At 49.7% G+C, this 21,075-nt stretch overlaps 2 protein-coding genes across 7 annotated transcripts in view; one reads left to right on the forward strand and one right to left on the reverse strand.

The window, feature by feature from the left end:
- The window catches only part of ZNF687 (zinc finger protein 687), a 50,823-nt gene extending 32,304 nt beyond the window's left edge, over positions 1–18,519 (reverse strand). Inside the window, exon 1 of one of the 5 annotated variants that reach the window (XM_084614042.1) lies at positions 18,491–18,519. The gene's annotated coding sequence lies outside the window, so the exon portion shown is untranslated. Of the gene's footprint in view, positions 1–4,140; positions 4,161–7,057; positions 7,241–16,697; positions 16,939–17,734; positions 17,918–18,490 lie in introns of those variants that run through there. The other 4 variants (XM_084614039.1, XM_084614041.1, XM_084614040.1 and 1 more) reach the window with 4 other exon arrangements.
- LOC311512714 (uncharacterized protein) overlaps positions 12,126–21,075 on the forward strand; it is a 28,946-nt gene continuing 19,996 nt past the window's right edge. The window contains exons 1-2 of one of the 2 annotated variants that reach the window (XM_084614048.1): positions 12,126–12,406; positions 12,504–13,183. The gene's annotated coding sequence lies outside the window, so the exon portion shown is untranslated. Of the gene's footprint in view, positions 13,184–21,075 lie in introns of both variants that reach the window. The other variant, XM_084614047.1, reaches the window with a different exon arrangement.

The raw sequence follows: 21,075 nt of genomic DNA on the forward strand, positions 1-21,075 counted from the left end.
TAGAAGACAGTCTTGATTTAAAGACTCCCAAAGCCATGAAAAATCCACCACTTCCCTGAGTAAACTGTTCCAATGGTTAATTATCCTCCCTGTTGAAACTGCTGAATTTATCTCGTGTCAGCTTCTAGCCACTGGATCTTGCTTTCCTTTTTCTACTAGATTAAAGAGGTCTCTCTCGGGAATCTTCCCACATAGGTACTTGTAGACCGTGAACAAGTCACCCTTTAAACTCCTCTTGGATAAACTAAAACAGGCCGAGGCCTGGTCTACACTAGAAAATGAAATCTGTTTAACCATGTTGGTCGGAGTGTGAAAAATCCACCCCCCTGAGCGAGGCAGTTAAACCAACCTAAGTCCCCATGTAGACTCCCATTGACCTAGCACTGCCTGTACGGAAGGATTCTTCTGTTGACCTGGCGACTGCCTCTTGGGGAGGTGGATTGCCTATGCCGAGGGGAAGAATTCTGAATTCCACACTGAACCGCTAGAGCACGGCAGCGGTGCTGAGTCTGTCTGTCTTAAGCGAAGACAAGCCCTGAGCTTCTTTAGCCTTCCTCCATAAGGCATGCTTTCCACACCGTGAATCGTTCTTGGAGCTCTTTTCTGAACCCTTCCCAACTTAACCTTCTTATTTAAGCGCGTACCTGCAGACATTAGAACTGGACACATTCTCACTAATGCAGGGGGGGGGCAAACTTTTTGGGGTGTAGAAGGGTGCTCTGGGCTGGGACCGAGGGGTTTGGAGGGCAATCAGGGCTGGAGCAGGGTGCAGGCTCTGGCCGGGGGTGCGGGCTCTGGGGTGGGGATGAGGGGTTGGGAGTGCAGGAGGGCGCTCCTGGCTGGGATCGAGGGGTTAGGAGTGGGGGAATCAGGGTTGGGGCAGGGGAGAGGCTCAGGGGTGCAGACTCCAGGCGACGCTTACCTCAAGAGGCTCCTGGAAGCAACGGCATGCCCCCACTCTGGCTCCTATGTGGGGCTGCAGCCAGGCAGCTCTGCGCACTGCCCCGTCTGCAGGCACTGCCGCTGCAGCTCTCATTGGCCACAGTTCCTGGCCAATGGGAGCTGTGGGGGCAACGTGCAGAGCGGAGCCCCCTGGCTGCCCCTACACATAGGAGCAGGAAAGGGGCCATGCTGCTGCTTCCAGAAGCAGTGTGGAGCGGCCCCCGACCCTGCTCCCCGGCTGGAGTGGGGCCATGCTGCGGTTTCTGGGAGCCGCATGGATCGGCCCCTGACCCTGCTCCCCGGCTGGAGCACCAGAGCAGGGGGGCAAACACCAGACCCCGCTCCCCAATTGGAGCTCGAGGACCAGCTTAAAACAGCTAGTGGCTGTAGTTTGCCCACCCCTGCACTAATGCTATATACGAAGGTAACACCACTTCCCTACTTGATATTCCCCAGTTTATACAGCAAAGAATCAGATGTGCCCACTTAGCAACAGTACTGCACTCTGAGCTCAGGTTCAGAGGTTATCTACCCCAACTCTCAAGTTCTTTTCAGTGTCAGAATCACAGAATATCAGGGTTGGAAGGGACCTCAGGAGGTCATCTAGTCCAACCCCCTGCTCAAAGCAGGGCCAATTCCCAATTAAATCATCCCAGCCAGGGCTTTGTCAACTTAAAAACTTCTAAGGAAGGAGATTCTACCACCTCCCTAGGTAATGCATTCCAGTGTTTCACCACCCTCATAGTGAAAATGTTTTTCCTAATATCCAACCTAAACCTCCCCCACTGCAACTTGAGACCATTACTCCTTGTCCTGTCCTCTTCTACCACTGAGAATAGTCTAGAACCATCCTCTCTGGAACCACCTCTAAGGTAGTTGAAAGCAGCTATCAAATCCCCCCTCATTCTTCACACAGTACTCCAGATGAGGCCTCACCAATGTCGAATAGAGGGGAACGATCACGTCCCTCGATCTGCTCGCTATGCCCCTACTTATACATCCCAAAATGCCATTGGCCTTCTTGGCAACAAGGGCACACTGCTGACTCATATCCAGCTTCTCGTCCACTGTCACCCCTAGGTCCTTTTCCGCAGAACTGCTGCCGAGCCATTTGGTCCCTAGTCTGTAGCTGTGCATTGGGTTCTTCCGTCCTAAGTGCAGGACCCTGCACTTATCCTTATTGAACCTCATCAGATTTCTTTTGGCCCAATCCTCCAATTTGTCTAGGTCCCTCTGTATCCTATCCCTACCCTCCAGCGTATCTACCACTCCTCCCAGTTTAGTATCATCTGCAAATTTGCTGAGAGTGCAATCCACACCATCTTCCAGATCATATATGAAGATATTGAAAAAAACCGGGCCCAGGACCGACCCCTGGGGCACTCCACTTGACACCGGCTGCCAACTAGACATGGAGCCATTGATCACTACCCGTTGAGCCCGACAATCTAGCCAGTTTTCTACCCACCTTATAGTGCATTCATCCAGCCCATACTTCTTTAACTTGCTGACAAGAAAACTGTGGGAGACCGTGTCTAAAGCTTTGCTAAAGTCAAGAAACAATACATCCACTGCTTTCCCTTCATCCACAGAACCAGTAATCTCATCATAGAAGGTGATTAGATTAGTCAGGCATGACCTTCCCTTGGTGAATCCATGCTGACTGTTCCTGATCACTTTCCTCTCATGCAAGTGCTTCAGGATTGATTCTTTGAGGACCTGCTCCATGATTTTTCCGGGGACTGAGGTGAGGCTGACTGGCCTGTAGTTCCCAGGATCCTCCTCCTTCCCTTTTTTAAAGATTGGCACTACATTAGCCTTTTTCCAGTCATCCGGGACTTCCCCCATTCGCCACGAGTTTTCAAAGATAATGGCCAATGGCTCTGCAATCACAGCTGCCAATTCCTTTAGCACTCTCGGATACAACTCGTCCGGCCCCATGGACTTGTGCACGTCCAGCTTTTCTAAATAGTCTCTAACCACCTCTTTCTCCACAGAGGGCTGGCCATCTACTCCCCATGTTGTGATGCCCAGCGCAGCAGTCTGGATCACTGCATTGCAGTGTCACTGCATTGCAGGAGACAGTCCCCCATCTTCTCCAGGTGGCCAGCCCTTCTTCATTTCTAGATGCAGGACCTTGCCTTTGGCCACATTAAAACATGTTCAAATGAGCCCCCGCCCCGAGTGATCCAGATCTTTCCATAGAATTGACCTGTCCCAATCAATATTTACCACTCCCTCAGTTTTTGTGCCATCTGCGAGTTTGTATCCTGATCGTACAGAGAAACTGAGGCACGATGAAGGAAGGAATTCGCCCAAAGTCACACAGCAAGTCAGTGGCAGGGCTGGGCATGGAACCCATCCTCTCTGCTCTAAGTACTAGACCATACCACTTCCCAAAGCAAGGGCTAGAACCCTGGACTTTAGGGTCCCAGCCTCGGATCTAACCCCTAATCATTACCACTAATATTAGGCAGCTTTCTACACAGATGCACTGTAAAGCTTCCAACATCCCTGCAGCTGCTCCGCCCAGGGGTTTAGTGCAGGTGCAAGTGGCTTTATGCTTAACTAGGAACCAGGACTGCTGACTGGAGGATACTACCCCCACTCCCATTTAAAAAATACCAATAGAGGAGGAGACCTTCGGTCTATCAACAGAAGCCATCTTTGTGCACTGATGCCCTGCAGTTGCTGGGAGTATTAAGTCCCCACTCAGCACACTGAGAACACAGACCGCGCTGGAGAGTCGGTGCCAGGAACAGCCAGAAAGGCACACAAGGCTCAGACAAAAAGAGGGACTGAATGGTGGGACTATTTAAAGGGCCTGCTATTTCTAAAAGCTGCTTTTCCTGTTCCCCTTCCTGACCAGTGCAGGGTGCTGCCTCCCAGGAGCATTTAAAAAAATAAAATACAAAAAACCAACCCTCAGAAAACACGACATCTTAATGAAGTTGTTAAACGCCATTTGGAACGTTTCCCTCCCACCCCCAGGCCTTCAGCCCTGCCTGTCACTGCGTCCAAGGCCAACTGGAATGGCTGAGCTCCGAGGATCACATGACAAATGGATTAGCTTCCGAGGCACAGAGGCACTGCTCTCCCTGGCCCACTGCTCCTCCCAGGCCTTAAGCGCCCACCCTGGGGGGGGGGGGCCGGGGGGAGAGAGGAGGGAGGCAATCCCTAAGAAAATGACAGATTTACCTGCCAAGGAGACCCAGATTAGGAGCTGGGCAAACCACTCCCTTCTCAATCATTCCTAATGCTGTTCTGAGCTATTTTAAAACCATTCCCCTGCTTTAAAAAAACCTCCAGCCTTTGTGGGCCCTTCAAGAGCAACTGTTTTTAATGAGCAAAACTAGCGCCAGGTGTTCTATAATCTCTCTCCCCAGCTGAGACCTCAGGCCAATGTTTTAGCAGACAGTCTGCAGAAGGCCTTGAACTGGGAGGGAGGGGAAGGGAGAAATCTCAGAGCAGCACGGACCCGGAGCACCTGGCCTTGCTATTCCATATTTCATTCCTCACCCCACACACATGTACACGCAAACAAAATCCTGCACTGTTGGCAACTGGTTTAAAAAAAAAAGAAAGACAATCAATGGCCCTGCTTTTTTGTGCATTATTTATGCAACAGCTAGTGCTCATCCGTTCTAATTCCCCTCTCTGGGGGTAGATTCCCCCCCCACACACCCCAAAGCTGTGCTCACATGGAAGATCAATGCTAATTGTTGACATGATTCCCAGCTTGTGCTGACAAGGGAGTGGGGATTGAACCCTGGTATATGCAACAGGATCTACCAGCTTAGCCTTGTGTTTGGGGCACATCTGCCATCACAGCAAAGAGCTCCTCGCTTTGCCAAACATGCAAATGCAAATGGTCGGCAACAATGGGGCGCTGAACGCTCTACAGAGCGGGTACCTGGATTCTGCGGTGAAGGCAGATCATTCAGATCAAGGGGAAGTGCTATGTTTATTTTAAGACCAAAGAAGTTTTAACAAGTTTTCACGAAAGCTGGCATGAAGAGATGCGGCTTTGGATTGAAACCTTCCCTCACAGTTTGCAAGAGTTGGGAATGTTCTGACTGCTCTAACCATTCAATCTCTCTGCTCTCCAGAAACAGCAAGAGAACAAGAGTGAGATGCAAAAGGCTGTTTTAGTGGGTTCCCCCCCGCAAAAAGGGAATCTACAGGATGCAGTAAGATCGGAGATTTTGAACACTCCAGCCTTGAGAAGCAGAATATGAAACTGACAAAGAAAAATCACGTGAAATTGAACAGTATAAATTTTACTGCCCAAGTTGAGTGAAGTCCAAGAATTAAACAAGATCTCCAGAAGAGAAGATTTTTTAAAAGTTATTAACCTGATAGCACCCCAAAAATAAGAAAAAAATCAGTTGTTCAATAAAGACAGGTTGCAGCTGTGAATTTATTAGAGAACTATAGTTTTATCCCATATCTGAGTGTGTGTATATTTTGGGGGCTTTCCTCCTCTCTAGAGGAACCTGCATTTCTAAATAGCATTTTCCTCTGAAACAAAGACTTTGCATGTACACAGCATTGTTAAGATCTCAAGCACTTGACAAGGTTGGGTATTATCTCCCATTTTACAGATGGGGAAATTGAGGCAATGGGAGGGAAAGTGATCAAACAGTGAGACAATGGCTGAGTACAGAGTAGGATTTAAAAGGCATGGTATTACCTAAACCACATCAACGCTCAATTTTTTAGAACAAGAGAGTGTATACTTTAAACTGCTCAAGTCAAAAGCCTGAGTTAATTTGATCCGTTTAGCATATGTTAAAGTGAACGCTGTCTTGTCCACACTGGACTTTTACAGCATGGTAGCTAACGTGTGATACTGTAAAACCTAACACAGAAAGAGCCGGGAGCAGAACACAGATGTCTCGACACCTCGGCCTAGAATACTTTCAAAAGTTTTACCAGCATAGCTGTCGGGGGGGCGGGGGAGGGAGGGATGATTTTTTTTTTTCAAACTGACACAGCTATCCGGAAAAGCCCTAGTGAAGGCAAATGTTATATCACTAAAAAAAGTGTTTTATCAATATAGCTTATGCTGATGTAAGCACATTTATACCAACAGAACTGTGTCCACAGTAGAGGCTATTGCTGGTATAGCTCCGTGTAGACAAAGCCCTCGTCTCCAGCTCTGACGACTAGACCATGTTGCTTCTATTTCATTACCCAATGACTCTCACTTCATTGGCAGGCACTGCAAATCTCATACCTGTTCTTGAGCCATATTTTCCTCTCTGCCAACTAAAGCATTCCAAGCTTTCTGCGTTATGCCACACCTAGGTTGTCTTCTCTGGGAACACAGCATTGACTTATGAGCCTATTTCTTCCTGCCGGACAACTTCTAAAGATCTCCAACTTCAAAGTTCTTCCCTCCCCACTTTGCTCTGTTTGGGCACTATAATTATTTTTGCTAAGATAGAAAGCAGAAAGAGATCCAGCTGAGCTTTGGAGGAGAGACACCGTTTATAAACAACCTTGTGCATCTCGAGTGTCTTTAATTTGGGGATTTACAAACATTAAGTCTCACAAGCCATGTAGGAGCAGAGGAATATTACACCCCATTTAAGGATTGGGAAACTGAGGCACAAAGTGGGAACTGACTTGCCCAAGATCACAACAAGTCAGGGACAGAGCTGGGTACAAAACCCAGATCCCAGTTCCCCTGCTTTGACCAACAGAGAACAGTCTTAACTGAAATTTATCAGGGCACCTTCAATGCCAGGCATGGAGTCATGGTGAACCACGCTCACTTGCTGTTCAGCTAAGGGGGACCTGCGTCTTTGTTCTGCAGAGCACCGCGCACACTTCAGGTGGCATATAAGCGATGCCACATCTACACAATTCTCCAAATTCACTCACAGCTTCCCCCAGTGATACACCCCCATTTGTTTGGCAACCTATTCCAAAACCACAGCACCTATGCCAAAAATCCCTGCAGCCGAGAGGTTTCCAATACACTGCATTTCTTGCTTTCGGCCTTCCTGATCTCATCCGAGTTTGCTTATCTAGCAAATCTTCAGCAGTATGATTTGCCAACTCAGTCACCCTTCAGTTTCCAGAGCCAGACACCCGATGCAGTACTAACCTGCTAGAAGGGAGCTCCGTGGAGGAGTGCAGCGGGCCGGGAAGCAGGCTCGGGTTTCACATGGAGGAAAGGGATGATAGAAAGCCACACTGGTTAAACAAGCAGCAGCAACACGTTCTACGCCCAGCGTGACATCATGAGGTCAGGGCTCAGCAGGGACAGCTGCAGTGGGAGGGGAGGTTCAGCAAAACAAGCCCCGAACTCCTTGGCGGCTGCAGCTGGCCTTTTGGGAGGATGGCTTTGGCTAGGAAGCGTGGTTTAAGGCAGCAGCTACCCATCTGATGCTCGGTGCAGAGGCGCAAATCCTAGGCCCCTCCACTGCCACCCTCTCTGCCTTGCCCCCAGCAACATTGACTAATTCGTGGGAGGAGCGCCACCTCCCTTGCCATCTGCCAGGGCTGGGATCAGGAGCTCACCGAGTCCATCCTGACGCAGCCTGGCAGGTTCAACACCACACTGAGGGGGAGGGGGACACAGGTATTCCAGGTCTCTTGGCTTCAGATTCTGTTCATCAAACCAGGGGGACAGCACCAGGAAAAGGGGGGAGATGGGGAAGACAGGCAGCAATCACAGCATACACCGCTGGACTCCTGGGTTCCATTCCCAGCTAGCAAGGATTTTATCCTGCCGCCCATCACCACAGCATCTGTGCGCTGCCCGCGTCAAACCACCAGCAGTAATGAAGTCCCTAGTGGTCTTTATCGAGTTCCCCCAGCTCTTCTCCTTGTTCAGGGTGAAATCCCGGCTGGGTTTGGGGTAGGGGCTGTGCATGTGCTGGTTGCTTTGTTTGTGCCAGGTTTATCGAAGGCGAGGGTGGGGTGGGTAGATATGGGCGTTAGTGCTGAGATGGTCATTCTTGCCGTGAGGAAAGGCTTTACCAAAGAGGAAGGTTTGGCAGCATTTCCTAAAAGATGGTCAGATTCTGGATTCGCTGCGGTAGGTTAGGTTAGACAACAGTCAGAATGTTTGTGTTCTGTTCCCCAGCTCTGCCCCGCTTCGCTGGGCAACCCTGAGCCAATACCATCACCGCTGTGCCTCAGTTTCCCCACTTCTAACATCAGAGCCTCACATGGAGGTCATGGGCTTTCAAATGCTTTGAGATCCCTAGATAAACAATGCTAGAGAAGGGCAAAGCAGTGTGTAACCCAGATTTCAGAGTAGCAGCCGTGTTAGTCTGTATTCGCAAAAAGAAAAGGAGCGCTTGTGGCACCTTAGAGACTAACCAATTTATTTGAGCAGAAGCTTTCGTGAGGGTAGAAATACAGGAGTGAGAGATTTTGGTGTTAGAACCACAAACCCATGGCAATGTCTCATCAGCACGGTGCAAAACCCACGCTGAAAGGGTGGGTGGGCAGAAGTGCTGCTAGACAGACATTGTGCTAAAAGATTCCTAGATGTCTTGCAGGAAAAACAAACGTTAGCAGCATCCCCAAAGGCATAAGCTGGCCCCTAGTCACCTTGATGGGCAGTATTAAGCCTCAAGAGGCTAGTTAAAATGCGGGCATTGTTAACTTACCTCTATGACAAAGCAACTCAGCAAGTGTCCAGGTGCTTTTATAAGCTGTGACCTCTATGCAAAGCCCCTGGCTCTTCCTGCATTGATGGAAAACACAAAGGCACAAAAGACCTGGAGTTCCCCTACTTTTGGGGTTAACCTGCAATTTCCTTTTTCTTCAAACACTAAAGTTATTCTGAAGAAGAGCTCTGTAAGCTCAACAGCTGGGCCAGTCATCAAAGATATTCCCTCCCCCACCTTGTCTCTCCAATATCCTGGCATCAACACTGCAAACAACAGGGAAAGCTTTAACAGTGATACTAAGCTCAAACCCCTTATAGGCATTAAGGGATGAAAGCCTCAACCCTGAGAGATAGGGAAGAATCATTCCCATTTCATAGATGGGGAAACTGAGGCATGGTGATGTGACAAAGGACACATGGCAAGCAAATAGCAACACTCCAAACAGAACCCAGGAATCCTGACTCCTTGCTCTGTGTTCCAAATCAGTTTCTTGTACTCTCTGGCCCCAGCTACCCAATAAATCAAGCCCAAAAGATATCGTCAGGTCCTGTCCCCAACCATGACAAAGCAGAGGGTGAAGCTCTTGCTGCTAACTCAATACAAAATTCATAATCGAATTGTCGCCCTTAAAAGACGCTGGGCACCTGCTCTGTGAGGCGTGATTTCCATGTGCCAAGTATGACTATCAGCTGTTTCATTGGCTACTGCTGATCCACGTGGTCATTTCCAGTGAGGTCTCCCCCGCCACCTCCCAACAAATGAAACAGACCCGGAGAGACACACTGAGCTTTCCACAAAAAGCTCACCCCTGGGCTGAGACCAAATGAGGAAAGGATCAGCCCCAGAGGAGAAGGTGTCAGAACAGCATGAACAGATCAGAACTGAGCTCTCTCTGTATGCTGGAGGGGGGCTGTTTGGGGCAGGGCTAGGAGGGCTTCAAAGATGGTTTTTCAAGTGGTGGAAAGTCTCCATCCCCAGGTGTTTCCAAAGCCAAGCTACAAAAATGGCCAGCAAGGGGACCCAGTTGAGGAGCATTTGGGGGGTACAGGATCCAAGTCAGTGGCAAGGACATTGCTACATTTGCCCTGAATCTCTGGGCGTTTGTAGCTTACAGAACATAAGCATACATGGCTCCCAACAAAGTCTGTTATTGTTGAAACGGTTTCCTGACATGGAGATGATCAGATAAGCGACTGTCTGACAAGGGACTGTTTGTAAGGAATGCCTCAAGGCCGCACCTAATGTGCTGGTGCGCCTCCCAGCAGATGGGCAAGCGACCGAGCGCTCCTCAGAGTCCCAGCTCTGCAGACCCCAGCACGTGCTGCTGCTGACCTCACCCAGACAGGGCAACAGGGGCACGTTCACTCCCTTCCTCTGGTATCTGGACCAGCTCCAGATTCGTTTCAGGAGCCTTTTCCGCCTTGGTTTTAAATCCCTCTGTAGATTAGCACCAGCTAACCACTCTGATCCACTCTCTCTATGCTCCTCCCTGTTTGCCTAGCCATAATCTACCCTTTGTTGGTGCAACAGCCTTCTCCTGTGCATCTCCTGCCATCTGAGACACGTCCCCTGAACCCCTCTACCACAACCTCGCTGTTTTCTCTGAATTTCTCCTAATTCCTCCCCTGTTCTCCACCTGCTGTGCAGCTAGCCAAGATTAACGTCTTTGTCCCTTCTGACGTCGAGCCTACTGCCACCCGGCACTTGCATGATTTTGGTGGGGTTGCTCTTTTCCCTACTGTCCTTGGAACACCCTGTCTCCACATCAGCAACTGAGGCAGGAAGGAGGACAGGTAACCACAGTTCTCCCCAAGAACGGTCTGGTCAGAATTCCAACCTCCCACCGGATTCATTCTGGATAGGGGTGTTTTACAGCACAGCCAAGAAGAAATAAAAGCAGCAGCTAACATCTAAAACCCTGCGAGGTGTAGCTTGGCCTCTCCACAGCATCAGTTACAGAAAATTATTAATTTACCCTGGTGGAATTCATGGCTGGCCACTCGCTCAGCAAGGACAACCTGGTACTTCATAGAATCAGTTCCCTTGTGTCCATTTATCTTGGGAAATGGACCCTTATCTATTCCCTGCCCTCATGCCTTCCTGTCTCTGGAGTGCTCAGGGACGGCTCCTTTCACCTCTCCAGGGGGCCAGGTAGGAAACAGTACTCAGCCACACCTATTGATTGGACGTTTGAAGCCATCCAGGGTTGTTTCCCCCTCCCTCCCCAGGCAGGGGTGAGTGATTGGAACTTGGCCATTATGCTAGTCTCTTTGTGCAGCTCCCCCCAGCACAGACACGCACCCTACAGCAATGGAAGTTGACAGCCTACACCACCTCCCCGAGCGGTTGTAGCTAAGGCGACAGCAGGGGTTAGGCTGGCTTTGCTCCCGCGCTCGGGGGTCTGGAATCTTCACACTCCGGAGCGCCGGAGCTATGGCAACCTAAGAGCAGCCCAGGCCTAAAACTTGTAAGGACTTTCAAAGGCCACTCCCCTGTGAGGCAGAATCTGAATACAGTTGGCTGGCCTGCATGGAGACCAGACAGAGGGGCTTGTGTACATGGGGACATTATTCTGGAATAAGGTAGGGTGTCCATTTAAAGCATGAAAGCTATTCTGAAATTAAAATGGCCACGTGTAGAGGTATTCTGGTCAGTTTCCGGTATAGTAAATCCACCCACCACAAGGAAAACAAGCCATACCAGTAAGAGCATAGCTGTGTGCACACTAGGCTCTACGGGCTTCTGCTGACAGCGCCATGCTGGTCAGGGATCCCACCTCTTCACAGCCCACATAGCTGGGCCGGCAGAAGTCTGTAGTATAGACACAGTTTAACACGGTGATACTCAGACCTCAGTGGTTCTGGAGCCAAATTAGTGATCAACGTTACCCATATATAAATAAATAAAATTCGGACCAAGTATTATTTTATCGACTACAATTGGTTAACAACCCAGTAAACGCATCCTGATTGGTTGGTAACTTAGACTGGTTGAGAATTAAATCACACAGCCTTTTAACATGTGCTGCAAAGAGCTGCAGGAGACCCATTGAAGAGCCACCTGCGGCTCAGTCCGAGTATCACTGGTCTACAGTCTGATTTAGGCCTAAAACATAGACCAGCATAGCTATGCCGACCAGGGGTGTGATTTTTTTTGCTAACACAGCTATGCCAGTACAAGCCCTAGTGTAGACACACTTATAGCAGCATAAACCTGCTTTTGCTGGTACAGTTTGTCTCTTGAGCCTAATCACACCACAACATTTTGCTGGCACAGCTGTATCAGCTAGGAGAGGCTTGGTCTACACTACAGAGTTAGGTCGATGTAAAGCACCTTACATCGACCTAATTACGTCAGCGTACGTACAACAGCCTTGCTCCCATCGATGTCAGTGCCCTACACACCGACATCACAACTCCGCCTCCACAAGGGGCGTAGGCCTTATGTCAGCGTAGTTAAGGTGACGCAGGGCCCGTGTAGACACTGCAGGTCGAGCTCTTGGCTGTCACTCTCTCCCGGCTGCTCAGCAGCCTGCGTGGAATGCGTACGGCCAAATCGCAGTCCCGCTCCTAGTGAACGGGGATCCATGTCGCAAGCACTTCTGGCGCTAACTGGCCCCCCTGTTGGCAGATTCAGCAGAGAGGGTGAGGACTGAACAGGCCAGAGGGGTTAAACTCTTTCTCGCATAGGGGTGGCCCCTCCAGATCGAGCAGAGGCAGACGGGCAGAGGATAAACAGAGGCATTCCATCTGCAAAGCTGACAATGATGCAACACCTTCTGCTGGCCATGAACTCTCAGCCACACTCAGGATTTCAAGGCAGAGCTAATGGTCAAGGCTAAATTACCTTACAGGGCCACGGGAGTGTTTTTGGAGGAAGGAGCCAGGGGGCTCGCTCATTATAATTACTGTTCTCCTGTGTTTCCAGGTCCTTTCATTCAACCCTGCAGCCCATCAGCATCTCTGCTCAAGGAATCGAGATCTGCAGCATCTAATGCTTTGCCCATCATCCAAGGAGCCCAGGAATTAAGTTTCACAACCCTCTTTACAGACGGAGAAATGGAGGCTGCGAGAGGCGGAAGTGACTTACTTAAGGTCACACAGCGAGTCAAGACAGAGGCTAGGAAGAGAACCCAGGAATCCTAGTCCCCAGTCCCTTCACTAGCAGACAGCTCTTTTAACATTGCGCCGTGACAGATGGGAAGATTCCACCCTACTCGGTTACTCACCTGCGCAGGTGCCTCAACACGGGCCTTTCCTAACAGCCTCACTCATCAGAAAGATACAGCTAACCCAGCTTACAACCATCTCAGACCAAGTGGAGCCCCATTTATTCTGACCAAAGCTAAGCCACTTCCCCTCTCTGTGCCTCCATTTCCCCCATCTGCGAAATGGGAACAACAATACTCTTCGATCGCTGTAAGGCGCTTTGAACTCTGTGGAGGAAAAGCAACTATGTTACAGGCCTCTAGTTAGAGGGACACCTCTGCAGACACAAACGGCTTCTCAACAGTGATCGGGACCAGAAAAGGACCGAAGCTAAACATATGCCTGCCTGAAGATTTTGTACCTGCTACTTTTTTTAAACAAGCCAGACTTAAGATCACGGTAAGAAATAAGTAACAAAATCCCTCTGTTTTTCCAGGTGTTTCCTTTGTGCATTTAACAGCACTTGTTTGTGCTTTTCCCCCTGTGTGTTAATAAGCATTCTGATTATACAGGATTAACAGGAAAACTAGGCACAATTTCCCCTTTTGCTTGTGTAGGTGCTGCTGTGGGAAGGCGAGAGAGGAGAGAACAATATTTAAAAATAAAGAAATAAGGAAGTGTGGCTGTAACAGCTGACAGGAGGACCGAGGGGCAGATATAATCCCTGAAATCATCTTAGCTTATTTTTAAAAACTGACGAGAGCTCCCAATGGCAGCACACTTTAAAAAAATCACTCCAACTTCTGAAACCAAATCTAGGAGTGGAACCCAGCGGTCCTGATGCCCAGTCCCCTTCGCCCATCAGTAGACAACACTGTTTTTCCTGGATCCACACCCAGCGTACAGATTCCACCCCAGGAAATTAACTACTGATGCAGGTGTTCTAAGAATTCCAACATGAACCATTTTATAATACTTAGAACTGTTGTACGAAGCTTGGGTAAGTTCCATTCTCCCCATGGAGCAAGCAGGGAATCCAGGGAACAACGCAAGACAGCAATAAATTGAAATGAGAACCTGACTTGCAGTCCTGTACTCCATCTACTAGCAGATCACAGCTGCCCTTGCAGGGGAGAAGACATAAAACCTGACTAGAGGCTGGTTAGTGATTAAATTCCCATAGGTTTAACAGAATTAAGTCTCTACCATCTGCTAATTTCTGGAGACACCAAACAAACAAGTGGTGGCTTAGATCCAGGGCTGCTTAGAATTTGGCCAGCCTGGAAAATGAAGTTTTTAAACATTGGCAGGCTTTTGTTGAGGTTGTTTTTAACACAAACTGGTCTCAACATCAACACGAGGTGAAAGAAGTGATTCTGTTAAACAAAACAAAACCCTACAGAGTCTGAGTAATGGGCAGCCTGAGGTGGAAAAAGAGATCCCATGGGGCAATACTTTGCGGCGTATACTCTGCACTCGGGGCAGCGTCTACCCTAAAGGGTTCTGCCAGCGTAGCTCGGTCAGCCAGGGGTGTGAAGAGTGAGATCTCGGACTGATAAAGCTACGCTGGCAGCCCAGCACTAGTGGAGATACAGCTTGTTTGCCAGGGTAGCGTATTTCACTCTGGGGGCTGGAATAAGCTACGAGTGCAGTTTTGCTGGTATAAACTTTGAACGCACTAAGAGCACTTTGCTGGTTTAGTACACCAGTATACCTACACTGGCAAAGCACTCCTGGCATAGACAAGGCCTACACGGTGTCCTCATTTGGATAATTCACTGAGATCTATGCAAGCACTAAGCATTACAACTCCCACCCCCAGTATTGTTTCCATTTTACAGGTCGGGAACTAAGGCCCGGAATCTAGAACTGACTTACCCCAAGGTCACAGTGCCGGGACTTGTCTACTCTAGGAACGTGCCCTGATTTCACACATCAGGGGTTAGCACTGATGCTACTGCACAGGTGTAGACAGGGGAAGCTGCGTCAAGCTATAATTTGCATTTGCGCTCATTTAGCCAGCCGTCAAGTTGCACAGAGGCAAGTCGCACCTCAGCCTGACATTGCCACACATGCAGCAGGCATTGAGACAATTCCCCAGTGCAGCTAAGGCCCGATTTTCCTGGCAGAGCAAGGAAGAAAAGCTACTGCTTCTAGTACCTCTAGGCAATGCTGTTTGGCGAGTAAGGCAACGCCAGCGTAGCTACTGAACCAAGCCACCAGAACAGCACAAACAGGTTAAAATGAACATTTGTTGTTTTATGAAGCAATGTGTTTTATTACATTCTTCTCCAGTAGTGGCCTAGAGACTTCAATCACCACTTTGCTAAGCGTTCTATATACACGTGGTATGAGACAGAAGCTACCCCAAAGAGCCTGCAATCCAAGCAAGACAAAAGGTGGGAGGAAAGGAAATATCCCCATTTTCCAGATGGGAAATTGAGGCACAAAGAGATGAAGCGACTTACCAGAGGGTCAATGATAGAGTCAGCAATTGAACCCCCTTGTATTTCAATGTTTTAACCACGAAGCAACGGAGACTTCCCAGACCTGGAAGTCTGCAAACCCCATTACCATCTACTGGTGCATTTCTAACATACCCTCACCAGCTCATCTGGTGCCAAATACAGCACCTAAATTGATGTTCTGAGATTTCTAGAGGACCCCACTGTTATCTTTATGCCAACAGAATTTCATGCTATTTTCACCACATTAAGTTTTACAATGTATGTTTCAAACTCAGCCAGGATCTCTCCTTTCATTCCAACACTGGAAACAGATGATCTTACACATATACTGCAATGCCAAGAGGGAAAAGGAAGGAGATACGTAGTTCTCTCACTCTAGACCCACACACCAGTGACCCTGTGCCATAAATGCACACAGCTTCTATTAGTACATTAATATTTTTACAGTATCCAAAAGTATGTTTAGATGATTTCCAGTACAAATAAATTAAAGCCTGCAAAACATATTGAAAGGGACGATTTTACATTAGCAATAACAGAGATTAAAATAGATGACCTAGAAGAATTTCAGAAATCAGAGATGGATGAGATCAAGGAAACTGTATAAGGTCTCCGTCCTTGCAAAATGCTGAACGAACAATGCAAGACCTGCACCGCACAAAATTAGGCCCCTAAAAGGAACAACACATCAGCATCAGAAAAACCCGCTATTTGGGTGATTTTCTGAAATGCTTCCACCATTGCTAACAAAGAGCCTGATGCTACAATCAGCTGCAGGCAGACACCTGAATCTTTGCAGAGCCCTACAGGTTTCACTTGGTCTCCATGCAAAAGTAAGGGCCCTCATACACAGCTGAGACTGCAGGATTAAGGCCAAAGGTGAAAGCACAGGTATAGCTCACTGGTGTTTATACCACTGTCCTCTACACCAGAATAGGAAGACAGTGGTAAAAACCCCTGCACATCTGATCTATGCTAACAACAGTGGGACTGTATTATAGAATAGACAGGCAATTTTTCACACACTCAAAGAACAGACAGGGCCAGCAGTCGCTGATGACACAGGTTAAATCCTGGGACACTGCTTAGATCAGATACAACCTAAACATCAGAGGAAAGCAGATCTTACTTACACCCCACAGTTCACTACAGAGAGAATTAATTCTGTTTAAAAACCTGATCATCTTCCCACAAACAACTTAATTTTACAGAACCACAAGACTGCCCTGCAAAATGATTCCACAGAGACATAGACTAGCAAAGAAGAGGCTTTCAGGGGGAAGATGCCCAGGAGGCAGTAACTGGTCTGAAGCAAACCACCAAACGCCCAGGCTGTCTAACAACCCTTCCTCGTCACAAACAAAAGCCAAGAGGCCTCAAAAGGAAGTGACCGAAGCCCAGGATAGACTGTAGCAGACTGTAACAGTTACATTTTAATACTGTACACAACTTCCTTGCAGAACCCATCCCCCTCCCCACAAGGTTCAACCCTGATCCTCCATTACCTTGTATTCACACACTCCACACACAGAGTTTAGGAAATAAAAGGGTCTCAGAGCAGGACCATCTACCCCACTTCTTGTTTCCACTTCAGGAGTTTGAGGGGCTTTCTAGTGAGATACCCACAAGAGCTCAGGGGGTGGCCACAGAGGAGGCAGTCCCTTAGTGCCAGAGAACTCCTATTTGCTCCCACGGAGCTGGGGGGCAGAGGACACCTCGAATCCAGAATTCACTCTCCATAAATTGGTGATCCATAATGACATCACCCTTTAGTCACCTTCTCAATAGTCCAGGGTCCCAGAGAAATACCCCTTTATTCAAACAACCCTCCCCAGGCACTGGGGAGCCCAGGGAGATCCCAGGAATTGGGGAGTCCCACAAAACCCCCATTATTCATGTCCCCATTTGGGGGCACCTAGAGACCGACCTTAGTGACATATTCCTCCCCACGATTTGGGGAGGAAACCCATAAAACCCTCTTGTTCACCATCTCCATATTTGAGGAGGACCAGAGAGACACGCCACCTTATTCACACCCTCCTCCCCAGGAAACGAAGGGGCACCAGAGCCTCTTATTCACTCCCCATGTCTGGGGGTACCTAGAGAGACCCCTAAGAACCCGGGGGGGCCTTGAGACCTCTTTTTTATTTTCCCCATTTGGGGGACTCTCTTATTCACACCTCTCCCCGGGGAATCGGGGGGGCCCTAAGGAGACCCCTTTATTTCCCTTCCCCTTTTGGGGGGTAGAGAAACACCCCTCCCCCTTACTCCCCACGCGCTGGGGGGCGGGGAGACCCCCCCATGAATTGGGGGGGCCCACAATAAGATTTCCCCCTCATTCACCGCCTGCATTTAACGGGGTCCCCCCCAGGAATTGGGGTGGGAGCCCCCCTGCTCCAGGGCCGGCGAGAATCGCGGGGGGGCTCGGCCGGCGGAGGGGGGGGCTGCGGTGGCTCCGCAGCGTAGCGGGGGGGCTCGGCCGGGCCGGGGGGGCTCGGCAGGGGGCGGGGCGCCAGCGCAGGGGCAGGCGGGGGGTATTTACCGGCTGGCCCCTGGGCTCAGGCGGCTGCTGCGGCGGCTCCGCCCCGGCTGGCCGGGCGCTGCGGGGGAGGGTCCCGGCCCCAGCTCCAGTAGAAGCGGGCGGGGGCGCGGCTCCGATCCCAGCCCCAAGGCCCCTCTCCGGCTCCAGCTGCTTCTCAGCCACTTCCTGCTTCACCCTCCTCCCCCCGCCCCCTGCCCGCTGGGGCTCGCTCCCCCTTACACCGACCCCATTGGCAGGTGGGCCTGGCACTCAGGGGCTGTTCCCGCCCTCCTCCCTTTCCATTGGTTACTTTGTCTGTCACTCAAGGGCTTACCCCTCTTATCTCATTTCCCATTGGTTGGGAAACAAGCACCTCCGAGGCAGACCCGCCTACCCTGCCCTGTTCCCATTGATGGCCGCTTCTGCCATTCAAAGGCTTACCCCCGCCTACATCATATCCCATTGGTCTCTGGCTCCGCGGCTGCAGCCACTATCTCGTTCTCCATTAGCTGGGAAACCTGTCAATTAGCTCTGCTCCGCCCACTCTGAGCCTCGTTGGCTGGCATGGCTGTCACACAAGGGCTAATCCTCGCCTCTATTGATCAGCACAGCCTGACAATCAAGAGGACCCCCAACTGCATATCCTTATACTGGGGACCCGCATACTCAACTGGATGACCCGCCTACTCCCTAGGCCGATTGGTTGAGGACAATCCCCGTTAGCTGGGGGGTCTGGCAATCTCCCGACCCCAAACCCCAAGGACTAGCGGAATGTACCTCAGGAATGGCCTCCTTCCACGCCCAGGCCCATTGGCTGCCATGGAGATGGTTCCCTCACTCTCTGCCCTTTCAATTGGCTTGAAAGCCTGTCACTCAAAACGCTCCTCCCAACCTCTTAGTCCAATTGGCGAACACAGCTGCCACTCAGATGAGTCCCTATCCACTGTCGTCTCTATTGGGTGAGGGGCATGTCAATCAGGACTAACCCCTCACATTTTATTGGATGCCGTGGCCATTGCCTGCCTTACCCCTTGCTCACTTCCTCATTGGCTACAGCCTGCACCGATTGCAGCTCCTCCCCACCTATGAGAAGGCCAGACCCAGCTGCTAGCACTGCTGATTGGCTGAGACCCAATGTCCTCGCAAACCCATCCCCTTCGGCCACACCCTTTTAATTGTAAACAGTCCTCCAGTGATTGCATTGGCTGCTGCCATCCTAGGAAGGGCAAGGGAGTCTGGGAGCAGGAGAGCAGAGAATTCTGGGAACTGGGGGCACAAAATATTCAGGTGCAGGGGATTCTGGGAGCTGGGGCACAAAGGATTCTGGGAGCAGAAGAGCCGAGGATTCTGGGAGTTGAGGCACGAAGGATTCTGGGAGCTGGAGAGCAGAGGATTCTGGGAGATGTGAGGAGCTGTGGTGACACATGGCTTGCAAAGGGCCAGGCTCAGCAGACTTTCAGTTGGCCCATACCTTCAAGGCCCCCAACTTCCTGTCTCAAACTCTCCCACCCCTGCAGACAGGAAGTGAGTTCAGCAGCGACAGCCATAGAGCACTCCGCCAGGCTGGGGTGATGGTAGCCTCAGGGCCCTGTTCACCTCAGATGTCAGTTCCTGCTCCCCACCTAAAGCAGAGTCCCCGTCAAAAAGTCCAACAATCAGGCAGACCCAGCCCCTAAAAACAATGAAACTGGCCCCAAAATGAGATTTTTAAAAAAGATTAACTGGTGGGTTGTGCACTGTTTGCTGAACACCCCCTGCACACCCCACTGCATGTACGACAAGTACAGCATGCACAAGACAAGGTGGGTGAGGTGATATCTCTGATTGGCCCAACTTCTGTTGGTGAAAGAGACAAGCTCTTGAGCGACCTAGAGCTTTTCTTCAGGGCTGGGAAACTTACTCAGGTTTCGTCTACACCACAGACTTAACGTTGGTATAACTGTGTTGCTCATGAGGGCATGTCTACACTACAATCTTAAATTGACCTAGGTTAGGTCAATTTACAGCCACCGCAGTAAATTGCATCTGGATGGGACAGGAACTGAGAGCCTGGGGCAGGGCAGCCAGGCTGTTGGGACTCAGGGGGGCAGCAGACCTCCCTAGGAGGGTATGGGGAGGCAGCTGAAGCTGAGAGCCTGAGAGGCTGAGTGGCAGCCCAGCTTGGAAAGGAGACCAGGCAGCTGCCCAGCTGAAGAGCCGTGAAATTGACAAGACAGCCAACTACTGATGTAAGTAATCCTGTGTTGCCCTAACTACACTGACATAAGCCCTACATCTCTCTTGGAGGTGGAGTTATGATGTCAGTGTAGTACGGCACTTACATCAGAAGGAGCAAGGCTATAGTGTGTACACTGACATAGTTAGGTTGACAGGTTTCAAAGTAACAGCCGTGTTAGTCTGTATTCGCAAAAAGAAAAGGAGTACTTGTGGCACCTTAGAGACTAACCAATTTATTTGAGCATAAGCTTTCGTGAGCTACAGCTCACTTCATCGGATGCATACTGTGGAAAGTGTAGAAGATCTTTTTATACACACAAAGCATGAAAAAATACCTCCCCCCACCCCACTCTCCTGCTGGTAATAGCTTATCTAAAGTGATCACTCTCCTTACAATGTGTATGATAATCAAGGTGGGCCATTTCCAGCACAAATCCAGGGTTTAACAAGAACGTCTAAGGGGGGGGTGGGGGTGGTTGGAAAAAACAAGGGGAAATAGGTTACCTTGCGTAATGACTTAGCCACTCCCAGTCTCTATTCAAGCCTAAGTTAATTGTATCCAATTTGCAAATGAATTCCAATTCAACAGTTTCTCGCTGGAGTCTGGATTTGAAGTTTTTTTGTTGTAATATCGCAACTTTCATATCTGTAATCGCGTGACCAGAGAGATTGAAGTGTTCTCCGACTGGTTTATGAATGTTATAATTCTTGACATCTGATTTGTGTCCATTTATTCTTTTACATAGACACTGTCCAGTTTGACCAATGTACATGGCAGAGGGGCATTGCTGGCACATGATGGCATATATCACATTGGTGGATGTGCAGGTGAACGAGCCTCTGATAGTGTGGCTGATGTTATTAGGCCCTGTGATGGTGTCCCCTGAATAGATATGTGGGCACAGTTCGCAACGGGCTTTGTTGCAAGGATAGGTTCCTGGGTTAGTGGTTCTGTTGTGTGGTGTGTGGTTGCTGGTGAGTATTTGCTTCAGGTTGGGGGGCTGTCTGTAGGCAAGGACTGGCCTGTCTCCCAAGTTTTGTGAGAGTGTTGGGTCATCCTTCAGGATAGGTTGTAGATCCTTAATAATGCGTTGGAGGGGTTTTAGTTGGGGGCTGAAGGTGACTGCTAGTGGCGTTCTGTTATT

Source organism: Lepidochelys olivacea (genome assembly GCF_965140295.1).
Source record: "Lepidochelys olivacea isolate rLepOli2 genome assembly, chromosome: 24".
NCBI classification, from domain to species: Eukaryota; Metazoa; Chordata; order Testudines; family Cheloniidae; genus Lepidochelys; species Lepidochelys olivacea.